We start from the raw sequence: 15,096 nt of genomic DNA, 5'->3' as shown, positions 1-15,096 counted from the left end.
AAAAAAAAAAAAAAAAAAAAAAAAGAGTGTGACTCTTGATTTCGGCTTAGGTCATGAGCTCACAGTTCCAGAGTTTGAGCCCCAAGTCGCATCAGGACTCCCAGCTGGCAGTGCAGAGCCTGCCTGAAATTCTCCCTCTCTCCCTTTTTCTCTGCCCCTCCCCCCAAACACCCACAAGCTCTGTCTCTCTTTCAAAATAAATAAACTTTAATAAAAAATGAAAATAGGGTTGTCCTTAAAAGAGTATTTGAGATATGTTTGTTTTTGCATGCTGGTGTGATGTCAAGGGAGAAAGTGAGGCATTAAGAAATAGAAAAGTAAAGTTTAAGAGAGTGATTTAAGACAAGCAGATGACAGATTTAAGAAGAACAAACACTGGAAGTCAACCTTGGAGAGGTGAGAGTTTAAATCCCAGGCATGAATGAAATCCTCAAGGAAAAAGAACTGAAAAGAACTTATCACTAAGGAGTGAATGGAAAATGAGTTCACGAAAGATGCTGAGATCCTTTCAGAGAATAAGGGAAACCAAGCAAGTGCAGTGTCATGGAATCCAGGAATAGAACATTTTGGGAAAGGTCACGTGTTGGGTAGAGACCAATCAGAGAAGAGAATGAGAAAAGGTGATGTGATTGGTAACTAGGAGTCACTGGTGACCTCTGGTGGGGCTGGGATAGGACAGCTGTAGGTGCAGAAATCAGATCAGAAATGATTTAAAAGGTATTGGGAGACCATGGTATTGGACACCACGGTCAAAGGGAAGGAGAGGGGTAGGCCGATGACTTGAGAGCAGGAGAGAATCATGTGAGGTCTCTGAAACTGTTGAGAGCCACTCATATCTGTAGACAAAAGATGTCTGTATTGGCCATATGATTTTTTAACATACCAGCATTCATATAAATCCTAAAGAAGGTACCCAAGTTACTGAGTGAATTCAGAGAGAACCTAACATATCTAGACAATAAAATACTTGCCAAATGAAACTACCAATGAAGTAATGATGATATCAATGCATTGCTTAAAAGCAAAGTCCCTAAAGGAATTTTAATTCTGGATCAATCAGTATGGTTTCTGCACAAAACAGAGTATCAAGGAATACAATAGAACATGAAATATTTAAGGAAGCAAAACTAAAATGGCCAATCACCGTACTGTCCTCAGCAGCAACATCACACCCACCACCAACCTAGGAAACTGTCATCTTTCCTCTACCTCCAACATTCTTGTAGGACTGCATCACCAGCAATTCTACTATTCGATTCTTGCTTCAAGCAAAACTGTCTTTTTCATTCCCACTGCGATACTTAAAGAATGTTTGCTGGATTGAATTATGCCAATTAGAACAGACTTGAAAAGACCAGCTCGGTGCTTGAGACAGAAAATGTAGGGTGCCTGAGTGGCTCAGTCAGTTAAGCGTCCGACTTCTGCTCAGGTCATGATCTCACGGTTTGTGAGTTCGAGCCCCGCATTGGACTCTGCTGACAGCTCAGAGCCCGGAGCCTGCTTCGGATTCTGTGTGTCTCTCTCTGCCCCTCCCCTGCTTGCACTCTGTCTCTATCAAAAAATGAATAAACGTTTAAAAAAATTAAGAAAATGTAAGAACCACAACTGCTCTCTGCCGAGGGCTTTTATTCCATTGAAAGAAAATATAGTATATAGTATGTAGGGGCATCAGCAATGGTATCAGAAAGAACTGGCCTCAAATCCCACCTCTCTTCTGCCTATATAAGCAACCGTGGAAAACTTATTTAATTTCAATAAGCCCTAGTTTCCTTATCTACAAAATAAGGCTAATAGGGTTAATGATAATCCCTTTTTGACAGGACTTTTGTGAGGACTATATGAGGCAATGAGTGTACAGTGTTTAAGCGCTGATCCTCACACATTTTAAACTCTACCACTCTTACTTCTTACTTTTCCCCTTTTGTCCTGAGAATAGTACTGTGACATATCCTGCCACATCACTTCTGTGAACCATCTCATCATGTTTTCTTCTACCGCTCTCTTTGCCGCCACCCCTCCTCTTCTTCCTCCTCCTCTTCTTCCTTTTCCTCCTCTTCATGCTCATGCTCCTTCATTCTTTCTCCCCTGCCCCTGCCTCCCATTTTTCAAAAGACATGAGTATCATAAGGTTTGGTTAAAGGAATAAAAGGAAATGTATTTGTTTGCTCAGGCTACCTACCATCACAAAAACCACAGACTGAATGGCTTTGATCAGAAATCCATTTTCCCACAGTTCTGGAGGCTAGAAGTTCAAGAACAAGATAGTTTCTCCTGAGGCCATCTTCTCACTAGGACCTCACAGCAATGTGGCCTTCCTTCTCTGCAGGCATCCCACGCCTCTCTCCTCTCTTATAAGGACATCAAGCGTATTAAATTACAGCCCCCTCCAATGACCTCTTTTAATCTTCATTACCTCTCTAAAGACCTATTTCTTTTTTCTTTCAATGTTTTATTTATTTTTGAGACAGAGTGCAAGCAGGGGAGGGGCAGAGAGAGAGGGAGACACAGAGTCCTAAGCAGGCTCCAGGCTCCAAGCTGTCAGCAGAGAGCCCGAAGCAGGGCTTGAACTCACAAACCATGCTCGAATTCACAAACCTCAAGCTCATGACCTGAGCCGAGGTCAGACGCTCAACCGACTGGGCCACCCAGGCACCTCTAAAGACCCTACTTCTAAATACACTCACATTCTGAGTGCTGGGAGTTAGGGCTTCAGTATGTGAACCTCAGTGGCATACACATTTCAGTCCATTACAGGGGAAAAAAATAATATTTTCCCTTCTTTGTGCCTATATATTACTTAAACTAACTTAGGTAGGAAGAATGCCACTTTTATATTTTTTGAAGTTTATTTATTTTTGAGAGAAAGTTAGAGCAGGGGAGGGGGGAGAGAGAGAGAGAGAGAGAGACAGAATCTCAAGCAAACTGTGATATCATGACCTGAGCCAAAATCAAGAGTCGGACACTGAACAGAATGAGCCACCCAGGCACCCCAAGCATGCCACTTAAAAAAAATAATGCTGAATATTGTTAAATAGATCATTTGTTTCCTTTTGGTCAATGTCATTGTTTATAATATAAAATATATATATAAAGAGATTGGATATAATTTCTTTATTGTAAAGAAGTATCCATTTTATATAACATGTTTTAATTTAGCTTAGTATTTACTTGGAAAAAAGTATAATGGCATTAGTACATTTAGAACTATATCAGAGATATTGAGATGAATTCCTAAGAACATTGAACAAATAGATGGTTGCATTTCAATTATACTTTGTTGATCAGTGAAAAGAAAATGCCAGTGTAAATACATTGCTTAAATATAAAACATCAAAAAGGATTTTTTTTTATGTACAACAACTGGCAAAGTGTAAACACAGAATGTTGATGTTTTTCATGTTTCTCTTAAAATGCTGAATCAAGTTCAATGCCAGAGGCAGGGTGCCAGGCTACTAGCTTTGACAAGCTCAGCTGAAGTAAAGCTGCCTTCCAAATGGGAAGGGCAAGGAGCCCAGAAAAATACCTCATCCCTGAAACTCATGAACACTTGAAGCACTGGACTTTTTCTTTAGACACATCAGCTTTGTAGCATACCTAGGGAAATGATTTTAAATATGAATATGCTTCTTATAAATGAATAAGTGAATCTTATAAATGTGCTCTGTATTTATTCAACACTAGGCATTCAGTAGGGAGTATCTTCTAACCTGAAATGGAAAAAAAAAAATCTTTAATCCAACCTTTAAACTTTTCCATCATTTAATCAAAATTAAGTTTTTAATACATAGTTTTCTTTAAACTATAGCTTGACTCTATTTAGTATTGTATTTTGAAGAACACCTAAAAACTAATTCTGGAATATCGAAAGAAATCACAAAATATGTAGCTCTTGATGGCTGCTTATTAATGTCAGAAGAGAATTTCTCACACAACCACAACAAGAACAACAAAACAAAGGAGAGAAAATTTGGCGAAAGCAAATTTTAAAAAGCAAGTGTAAAGATGATGTTTTTGACGGTAAATTTTTTTTAATTGAATGTCCACCAAGAATCTTTTTTAAAAAGTAGAAAGGTCTTAATTTGATCAATTTCCCATGTAAGCAAAATCATTCTACATTTAAGTGAAAAAATTTAAGAATAACATTAAATGGCATAAGATAAAATTCAGCTGGGAATTAAAAGTTTGCTGCAATAAAAACTACTCCTGTTAATTTAACTGTACAAAGTTAGGAAATTCCACTAGGGTACACATGCCTAAATAATAATTGAATATTGAGAGCTCAATTAGCAAAACAGATCAATTATTTAGAAGAGTCATCCCCTCACGACTGCATTATCTCATCTCTCCAATTCCTTTCACTAAAGCACTGAAGCTTTTCAAAGTAATTGGACTCTCCAAATGAGTAACAGGAGAAGCCAGTGTTACTGACAGGTAGTAATCAGCCAAAATGGGATTTCCAGGCAAAAAGTTTATCAGCCTCGATCACATCCTCGATGGAGGCATGTAGTCTTCAGATTGTTTCACTGATCCAGCTTTCGGGCCAGTAAAAAATGATAAAGGAAAACAGAGTGGGAGGGAAAGAGAGGATCAGAAGGAAGAGGAGAGGAAAACGTCAGCTCAGATACCCAGAATGAAATGACATGTTGAAAGTGACTAAGTCATCCACAGACCTTGATGTGTACATCATCCAGGCTTGCTATGGTTGACACATAGAAATGGCAGAGGGTACCCATTTGCATGTTGCCAAAGGCAACATTGAGCCTCCTGGAAACAATCTTTAATCAGCAATTATGCTCAGGAATGTAAAGAAGATGGTATGTTAAAGCAACCTAGCTAATAGCATGCACTCACTCAATGATTTATAATAGACCAGTAACAAACAACGCCAATTCAATTTATTTAACTGTCTGTGCGTCTCCTCAGGGAAGGGAAGACTTACAAATTTTGGTAGGCTGATAAATGATTTGTACTTATTTGGAAGCCTGTGTTAGGCTGTGCATCATTTCCCCAGCTATTCCAATTAGAAGCACCCTAAGCAAGTGGAATGCCTAAAATGTTCTTCGCATCTTTCACATATGAATTCAGGCTAGCTTGAAATTTGGCAAGGTTGGTAAAGACGATTGGACCATATGGGAATTGCTCTAGCAGTGACCCTGATACTCTAAATTTAACAAATTTACAGTTCCAAATAAACTTTCTGAATATTTATTCACATTCACACACACACACACACACACACACACACACACACACATGCACACACTTATATTAGACATTTAAATAAACACAGTTTAGGGGCACCTGGGTGGCTGAGTCAGTTAAGCGTCTGACTTCAGCTCAGGTCATGATATGGTTTGTGGATTTGGGCCCCACATCGGGCTCTGTGCTGACAACTCATAGTCTGGAGCTTGCTTTGGATTCTGTATCTCCCTCTCTCTCTCTGCCATTCCCCCACTCATGTTCTCTCTCTCTCTCTCAAAAACAAATATTTTTAATATATTAAAGAAACACAGTTTATTCATTCAACAAGTATCTATTAAACATCTCCTAGGTGTCAGAGGAAGTACTAGTTGCTAGGAATAAATTAATTAAACATGATTCTTGTCTTCAGAGAAGGTGAAAGAGAAAGGGAAATATCATATATTGAGCATCTGTCATTCCACCCAATGTATATAATCACAGCACTGTTGTGAAGTTGGTACTACTTTCCTCATTTTACTGATAAACTAAGATTCAAGGAAACTGCTTATTTATTATTAATTACCCAGTAAAGAACAAAATCAGTGTTTCAACCAAGATTTGTTGAACTGCAAATTCCAAACTCTCTCCACCAAACTGCCAATAGTCCAAGCAGAGAAGATAGGAAAGTAAACACTAATAATAAAAAGTTTATGGGATAATGGAAATATGTATAATATAAAGTAATGGCAAAATAAGGGAGTAAATCCTACTTGGGGTAAAGGAAAAGGATAAAGGTCTGCTAGATCTTTTCCAAAGAGACATTATTAGAACTCTGTCTTTAAAAACAGATAGTAGGGGGTGCCTGGGTGGCTCAGTTGGTTGAGCATCTGACTTCAGCTCAGGTCATGATCTCACAGCTTGTGAGTTCAAGCCCCGTGTTGGGCTCTGTGTAGATGGCTCAAAGCCTGGAGCCTGCTTCGGATTCTGTGTCTCCTTCTCTCTCTGCCCCTCCCCATCTCAAGCTCTGTCTCTCTCTCAAAAATAAATTAATATTAAAAAAAAATAAAACAGACAGAAGTTCTCTGTCACTATTGGGGCACACAGTGCCATGCTCCTATTAAATCTTTGCAATCCCCAAAATACACCATACTCTTCACCCTATTTTCTCATGGTCCATACTGTGTCCTTTACAAGAAATATCTCATCTTTGTCTACCTGGTGAATTCCTGCAGTGAAATCGAATAGACTTACAGAAGGGAAAATTTATGTAAAAATTGCCCAATGATTTATTCATTTAGCAGATATTTATGAGTACCTACTTATATACTGAACATTAAAGACAAGAACCAACAAATCCTGACCCGTTGAAAATCTAGTCAAGGATATAGAAAATTAAAATGATTACTATAATAAAATACTTGCTATATTAAACAGAAGCACAAGAGATGTGACAGAACAGTGGAGGCCACCAAAGGAGTTTTCCCATAGAAGAACACCCTGGTCTGCATCTTAAAGACCAAGTAGTTGTTGATATGCAGAGAAAAAGAGAATTAAAACAAACAAACAAACAAAACACCTAACTTCTTGGTGTGTTTTGTATTGTTGAAAAATATCATTAAAGTCTTGGCAGCACTGATTGAATTCTTAATTATGTAATGAACAAAAGAGCTGATTAAATGCATGAGACCAGCAAAATGACATACAAAAACAGTTCCACAGTATAATTCATGTCTTCCCTATTCACCAGGGAGAAACCTGACAATGATGTGTTCATTGGAAGAAAGATAATTCTGAACCTAAGACTCCATCACACTCAATTTACTAGCAACATCGATTTTCTGATATAATCTGCAAATAAAGGGAAATGTAGTTGATTGGCATCAGAGAGGAGAAATAATCACGACTCCATTGACAAATGGAATGATAACCCTATTCTGACCTGAAAGACATGTCTATGTGAAGAACTTTTCTAGAACAGGTTAGCCCAACAAGAGGACATTTATTCCATATTCTGTGTTTTTCTCTTCCTCTCCCTCTCCTTCTCTCTCTCTCTCTCTCTCTCTCTCTCCTCTCTCTCTTTAATGCATATTATATAGCATGCATTTTATATATACCTGTGTGTAAACATATAACACACACACACACACACACACACACACACCCCTACCTTTCCTTCTTCATATTCACTGAATCACTGCAGTTAATAGTGACTGGTGTTGAACTATCTCAAGCCAGGAACCAAGTTGGCAGTATCAGTGATTTCCTCACTTTCCAATGTTCCCAACTACAGCATTCACCTTGCAGCTAAAAGGTCCTCTTTAGTATGAAGTGTATGTGGTTTCTTTTTTATTCAAAAATATTTAGTTGAAAAAACACTGAAAACCTACCACAGGCATGACATGTATATAGGCTTACTGTATACTCAGTTTTATAAGATTAGTATCTTGCCCTTACTGTATTCCCAATTACACACAACACACACACACACACACACACACACACACACACACACACACAATTCTGCTTTCTTGCATGAAAATATCTTTTCAAGAATATATTGATAAGAAGCTTAAGAATCTATTCTGTCCTTAAGCTAAATGACAAGCCAACAATTTGACAATGGAGTATTATAAAAATCTGGTCCTTTGATTGTGTTTGTTGCATGTTTTTGTTTTTTTTTTAATCAGATACTAAATAATAAGAAACACTGGAGAGGGACTACCTTCTTCTACAACTTTTACTTGTCTTTATCATTTTAATCCACACAACCACACTAACTAGGTAAGCATTGCTATTATCCCCATTTTACAAACAAGGACCCGAGCTACAGAGAGGTTAAGCGACTTGCCAAAAGTCACAGAGCGTTCAAAAAGGAAAAACACATCTTCAGAAAAAAAAAACTGGCCCTGATGCTCATTGCCTTTCCCAAGTGAACTAAGTTCACTGAAGGTAAGTAAGGGTTAAAAAGGAAAATGACAGAAAGACAGTTTGTATCCTAACAACAACAATTTCCTTTGGATTTCTCTTATCACAACCTAATGTTAAGCACCTTCACTTTCAACATGCTCAGTCTCAAATAGCTTAGGGCTCTTACACCTGAATTCTAAGAAGAAGCCTGTAATTCACACACTTTTTCAGTGAAACATAGCCTAGCTTTCAAGCTTTTCACCTTCAGGTTTAGATTTTCAATTATGATGATATTCCATTTTTTTAGGCTTTTTTTTATTATCAACAAACACTAGACTATTTTTCTGATCAAGCACTTTTCTAAATAAGTGTGCAAATTATTTACAAAAACACCAGTGTGTTATAAGGACTATGGTAACACCACTTCAATTCTATCATAAATATCTTCATCAAGTAATGATTCTGTATTCAGATCTATGCTAACAAAGTCAGGTATAATTATAAATCAATTAGTAAAATTCAAAAAAGGGAAGGGAGTGAATAGCATATAAGTGCTGGAACGGTCTTAAAGAAATACTTAAACAAAAAAAAATGCACATTCTGCTTAAGATAGCTGGATAATTCCTTCAAATCTTTGTTTTCTTTGCTGGTGTAGACCTGCCCCATATCTCTAAGATCACTTTATATTATTTTTTCATGAAACATCCATGATAAAATTCTCATTACTTATGCTTATTTTTTTATATGTTTAAGTAAAAGGTAAAAATGAAAAGCCTCAATTTTAGGATTTTGGAAGGAAAAATTAGCTACGTCCTCCAATTAAACAAGAGGTTTATTTTACATAGTTATATTTTAAAAACAGGACACCTGCCTGTTTATAGAAAAATGTCAAATTATCAACTAAGCATTAAATAACCAGTACAGAATTTAAAATCTGGGAGGATTTCCATAAAAAACTGAATCTTAATAAAGTGCTGGTATATTTTTCCTTATAATTTTAGCACTGAAGTATATTATCTACTCCCCAACATCTTCTTAGTGCTTAGACTTACATTCCTACTGATGTTCTTCAGAAAGACAAACTAAGACATGGGTTGGCAGCTTCCTGGAAAGATGAAAGAGGCTTTGGAGCCCAAGCTGTGCACCTGGCCAGATTCCAGATGAGTGGTTTCTTCCTGAGCTGAGGCTGAGTCAGCCAGGAATAGCCCAGAGGCAGTAGCAGTGAATGGCAAATAAGTAAAATGCAGTAAAACGACAGAAGATTAAGGGAAAGCATAATACTTGATCTCTAATTTTATACCAAAGACTTGTTAATTATAAAAATATGGTCCTTTGATTGTGTTTGTTGCATTTATGTGCAGAAGGGGTCCAAGGGAGCGAGAAATGTGTGTTTCACAGCAAAACTCAATGAGCAATGCATTTCTTCTACATCCTTTCCTCTCAGAATGAAAAGATACTCATTCTGAGAAGCAAACATAAAACTGGTTTATAGGAGTAGGCCCATGGTGCCAGAAAAGAGTTTGTCTTCATTTTCCAAAATAGCTGTTAAAAAATCATCAGCAAGTGTATTAGAGTTCTCCAGAGAAACATGAAGTGCACATGTTTTTTAAAGTACTGATGATACATATGGATATATATAAAGAGTTTTATTATAAGGAATTGGCTCACACAATTATCGAGGCTGGGAATCCCATGATGTGCAGTCAGCAAGTGGGAGACCCAAGAGAAATGATGGTGTAGTTCCTTTCCATAGGCCTAAAGACTTGAAGCCCAGGAAGAGCCAATGTTTCAGTCCAAGTCCAAAGGCAGGGGAAAAAAAAATGTTCCAGCTCAAGGAAGACAGGCAGGAGGAAATTCCTTCTCATTTGCAGGAGAGTTAGTTTTTGTGGTTTTTTTTTTTTTTTTGTTCTATTCAGGCCTTGGACTGATTAGATGAGGCCCATCCACATTAGGGAGAGTAATCTGCTTTACTCAGTCTACTGATTCAAATGTTAATCTCATCCAAAAATACCCTTATAGACACACCCATAATAATGTTTGACCAAATATCCGGGCAGCCCATGGCCCAGTCAAGTTGACAAATAAAATTAACCATTACAGCATGGTCAGACACAGCATGGTAAGAAAAATAAGACCGCATGTAACCTAGTCAAATCTCTTTTTTTTTTTTTTTTAAATTTCTGAAAGCTGAACCACCCGCATATCAAAGGATTTTAGCTGGAATCAGATCGCATATGCCTAGACTCATAGCACTATGCAAATTACACCACACTAGCTTTCCAAAAAAGTATACTTGAAACTTGAAAATGTTACCTTTTTCTTTTTTCTTTCTTGATTTGTTCTCATTAAATGCCAGAATATTTTCTCTAGTATTTTGAAACAATTTTAATCTGCTTTCTAAATTCACATTGACCATCTTTTAAAACTCAGAAAAGAAAATAATAACTATTGACAAGCAATCTCATTGGACTGCTACCAAAAATCTCCTCTCACTAAGATAAAGTGCATTCTGACACCAAATGTAACAAATGCCTGTATTTAGGCCAAGGTGGTATGTTATTCCTAAGAGTCCAAGTACCACACAGGAGACAGAAAACCAATTTCAGTATTTGTTTTTTACAGACAAAAAACAAATGATGCAAACCCGTCTGAACAAATGGCTTTATCCAAGCCTCAGTCCTTTCTCTTCCCTGGATGATAACAGGAAGCTGTCTTACAACAGGCCAGGTGGCCGTGGCCACACTGACTTGAAGGAAAGGCCCACAGTTCATACTGTCCATGCTGAAGTGTCACCCCCATGTGTTCAATCTTCTCCATTCCGTTGTCTACAGAGACCATAATCAGCTCCTAAAATTGCCACAAAGGTGACCAGCAGGCCTAGAAGACCTCTGAGCAATTTGGACCTGGGATTTGCGGCCCCTTTCTGTGCACCACCACTACCAGTGGTGACACTGAATGGGAAAGAGTAAGCATATCTCTAACACAGTAACCTCCACCCCATAAATTCCCTCATGTCCACCCAGGGCTGACCATGCCCGGGCTCCTAGGTCAGCATTCATTTTGCACTTACCGCACAGAAACATGAACGGTATCCAAACTTAGGATAGAATAAAATGCAACAGGATGCCCAGAAGAAGAGGATGTTTGCTGTTGTTTATTTGTGTATTTTGAGGAATCAGAAGAAGGCACAGCCTTATTCCTTGCCTGGACATAAAAAACATTTTCAGCAAAATCTTCTTCACATGGTCTAGAAGGTTCTTCATCATCTGGTCAGCAACCAGCTCCAGCCCCATCTCCTAGGAATCTCACTGTTCCCTTCTCTGTTCCCACCACACCGGCCTTGCTCCTTCCCACCTCAGGGACTCTACATGCTGTTCCTTCTGCCTGGAGTATCTGCCCCTCCACTCTGTGGCAGGACAATATATTTTTAAATATTCCCTGATGGTATTTTTCCTTGTCTGTAATTTGAATTTTTCTCTGCAGCTTCTGCTATTAAGACAAGTATGACTTTAGTACTTGTTTCTTTAAGTAGTGGAGGGGAAATATCTCTCTGGGAATCAGAAGGAAATGATTTAGGAACATCCCTGCCTGACAGGAAGAAAAAATGACAAGAGAACGCGGGGGGGGGGGGGGGGTGGGGAGAGGGAAAACCCTACACAACCTTCCAACACAGCCCCAGAGTCAAATGGGGAGATCGGGGATGGGGTGAGGAGAAGTTGTGACTGTAAAACTATGCAAATAGTTCATCTGAATTCTAGAATAAGGGAGTGTGCTTGCATACCCAGACACAGTCTCCAAAGGCACATGCCTTTCAGAGGAACCCTGAGGGTGTTGGGGGGCCATATGGGAACATGGTACCTGAATGATAAAAATAGAAATGACTGAGTGGAGGGGCCAGGTGAATGTGCTAAAAATAGCTCTCTATTTCCTCTCAGCCTGTGATGGCATTTAAGGGGTACAGAAACCCCTCTGTGATGTACTGGTGGACTCAGAAGACAGCTGAAGCTGCAAGTTCACCATGAAAGTTGGGACCCCCTAGCAGAAGGACACACGGTCAGCTCCTCAGTCCAGGAATCAAAAGGGAGGGCTCTGGGAGTGTGCGTTTCCAGTGAGAAGTGGTGGCCAATCTATCTGGGAGCAGTTAGCATGGATTGTATGTGCTAAGAAAGGAGAATACAGGTCATACCTGCCACCAACAGGTCAGCAACAGAGGCAGCAAGGACAGAGAGCAGTGTCCAAAGAGCTGGCAAGAGGAGCTACACCTCACCGAGAAGTGGAAAGGAGCCAGTGAGCCCCACTCCCATCACCACGATGTTCTATATGCTTCCCCCTGGTCCTGAATGCTGGCAGGAGATGGGGCTATGGTAATGGTGAGATACAGGCTGGGAAGCAGAGGGAAGGACAGAGAGGAAAAAGGACAGAGAGGAAAGATCCTGAGAAACCGAGCACTGACCCAAGAGATTGAATTCACCAAAGAGAGACTGTTTTAAACTTGAAGGGACTCAAAGATGTTCTGTGACAAAACCAAGGTTTTTCTCCATTGTTGATAACAGTGACTGAAATGCTAGTCAAAATCCACTAGGGAAAAGAAAGTAAACCTATGTGGCAAATAATTCATCATGTGTAAATTTCACCCCAGCTCTTACTGGTGACCCTATTCAAGTGTCGTAAAAGTCTATGAGGGACATTAACTTGCAAATAGGCTATTTACAAAACTTAGACTTGGAACCCAGCCATCTTCAGAACAGTAAGATGACCCAGTTTAATAAAAAGCAGACATAAATACAATCCATGTAAAGGCAAGAAGGAACGAAGGAAGGAAGGAAAGAAAGAAAGAAAGAAAGAAAGAAAGAAAGAAAGAAAGAAGGAAAAAAGGGAGGAAGGGAGAGAGGGAAGAAGGGGAAGAAAGAACGGAAGAAAAGAAAGAGGGAAGACAGGGGACAGGGTGGAGGGAGGGAACAGAAGAAAGGAGGGAGGGACACAGGAAGAGGTTGGGAAGATGGGAGAAGAGGAAAACAGGGAGGAAAGGGGATAAAGGAGAGGAAAAAAGGAAGGGCTGAGCAATGGAGGAACTCAGGAGATGTTGGTCAAAGGGCACAAACTTGGAGTCAGAAGATGAACAGGTTCTGGACATGTAATACACAGCACTGAGATTATAGTCAACAATACTGTATCATATACTTCAAAGTTGCTAGAGGACTAGATCATAAATGTTCTTACCACACACACACACAAAACATAATTATGTGGGGGGATGGAAGTGTTAGCTAATGCTATGGTGGTAATTATATTGTAATATATAAATATATTATATCAACCGTTAGATACCTTAAACTTAGTGCTGTCTGGGGCGACTGGGTGGCTCAATCGGTTAAGCATCTGACTTTTGGCTCAGGTCATGGTCTCATGATTCATGACTTCGAGACTCCACAATGGGCTCTGTGCTGACAGCTCAGAGCCTGGAGCCTGCTTCGGATTCTGTGTCTCCCTCTCTCTCTGCCCCTCCCCTGCCGCTCTGTCTCTCTCTCTCAAAAATAAACAAACGTTGAAAAAAAAATTTTAAACTTAGGGCTGTACATCAGTTATAACTCAATAAAAAATAAAAAGATGGGAGAAGTGTAGATCTCTGTAATAGGGCTGTAATATTAGCCATTAAAACGTAACCAAAACCTGTTGTGTCTGAGAAAATGAACTTCCCTCAGTGTAACCACTGTTTGTGTTTCTGTTACCTGCAGCTGAACTTATGTCTTAACCAACACAATAGCATTGACTTTTCATTTACTTTTTTAACCAATCAAAGGTTTAATCAATATCAGCAGACATTCATGGGAGTATGGTGTGTGTGGATTTCATCAGTCCTGGGTGGTACAACCAAAAACAAAGTACAAGGATTTAAATATGATGTCTGAGCCTGGACTCACTGAACAATGAATTTTATTCTATCATTTTCTGACATTAGCGAAGCCAGATCATTTTAGAGGTTTTTACATTCTTCCTAGATGCTATATAATTCTTTAGAAGATGAACAAAAAATAATTTAACAGTCTACTAACTCTCTTACTTTCTCCAAGTAGTTGGTCATTTCCTTTTTTGTTACTATTATTATGACTATTATTATTATTAAGATAGAAAGTTCTTATTAAATTTAATATGTTTAAAATGTTAAAATTATGCACTTTTCATTATCACCATCATTTAACAGATTTTTTTTTTTAATTGAGATTCAAAGAAGCTAAATTGTATCTAAGCTCATCCCTTAGAAAATTTCAAATGTGTTCAAAACACAAAACTCTTGGATCTTGGTTACTGGACCCTGGGTTTTCCTTATTCCAAAGAATGCCTTAAAAGGTTTTTTTAAATATATTTTAAACAATTTGTAAGAAAGTCAGTTCCATCTGAGCATTTTCCCCATATTACTGGTCATTAATGGATATGCCTTTTACATTTATTGAACACGATTTTTTTTTTACTTTCTCTTTATCAAGATGCTCACTACACTTATATATATCTTAACCCCTAGAACTTTCTAAGCTTAAAAGTAAAAGGGGACATTACAATGGAAATGGTAGATATAGTTATCTACATTGGAAGTCTAAAATTATATTATTCACTAAGAACATATGAAAAGCAAGCAAAAAATGAGAAAAATATCCTTATTTTAATATTTCCATTAAAATACTTGCATTAATATAGCAGAAAACATCCATAACAGATGAAAAGCTCATAAAATCAATTTTAAAACCACTAAGACCACACAGGATAAGTGGGCAAAAGAAAGAACAGATGCCTCATAAAATAGGACATCGGTTTGTGAAAAAAATATTTACTCAACATAGTAGGAACTTCTGGTTCCTGCCCATATGGCAACTTAACATGGGGCTTCTGGCTCCCTCTGTAAAATTAACCCTGGAATAACTACAGAAGTGAGGGGAAAGTGGATTTCAAAAACTAACCTTTCCAGAGAGATACTAAGCAGAGTTCATGGATGTGTTGAGGGAAAGTAGTTGT

This window comes from Panthera uncia, chromosome A2 (genome assembly GCF_023721935.1).
Source record: "Panthera uncia isolate 11264 chromosome A2, Puncia_PCG_1.0, whole genome shotgun sequence".
NCBI lineage: Eukaryota > Metazoa > Chordata > Mammalia > Carnivora > Felidae > Panthera > Panthera uncia.
Note: the sequence above shows the minus strand (reverse complement) of the source record.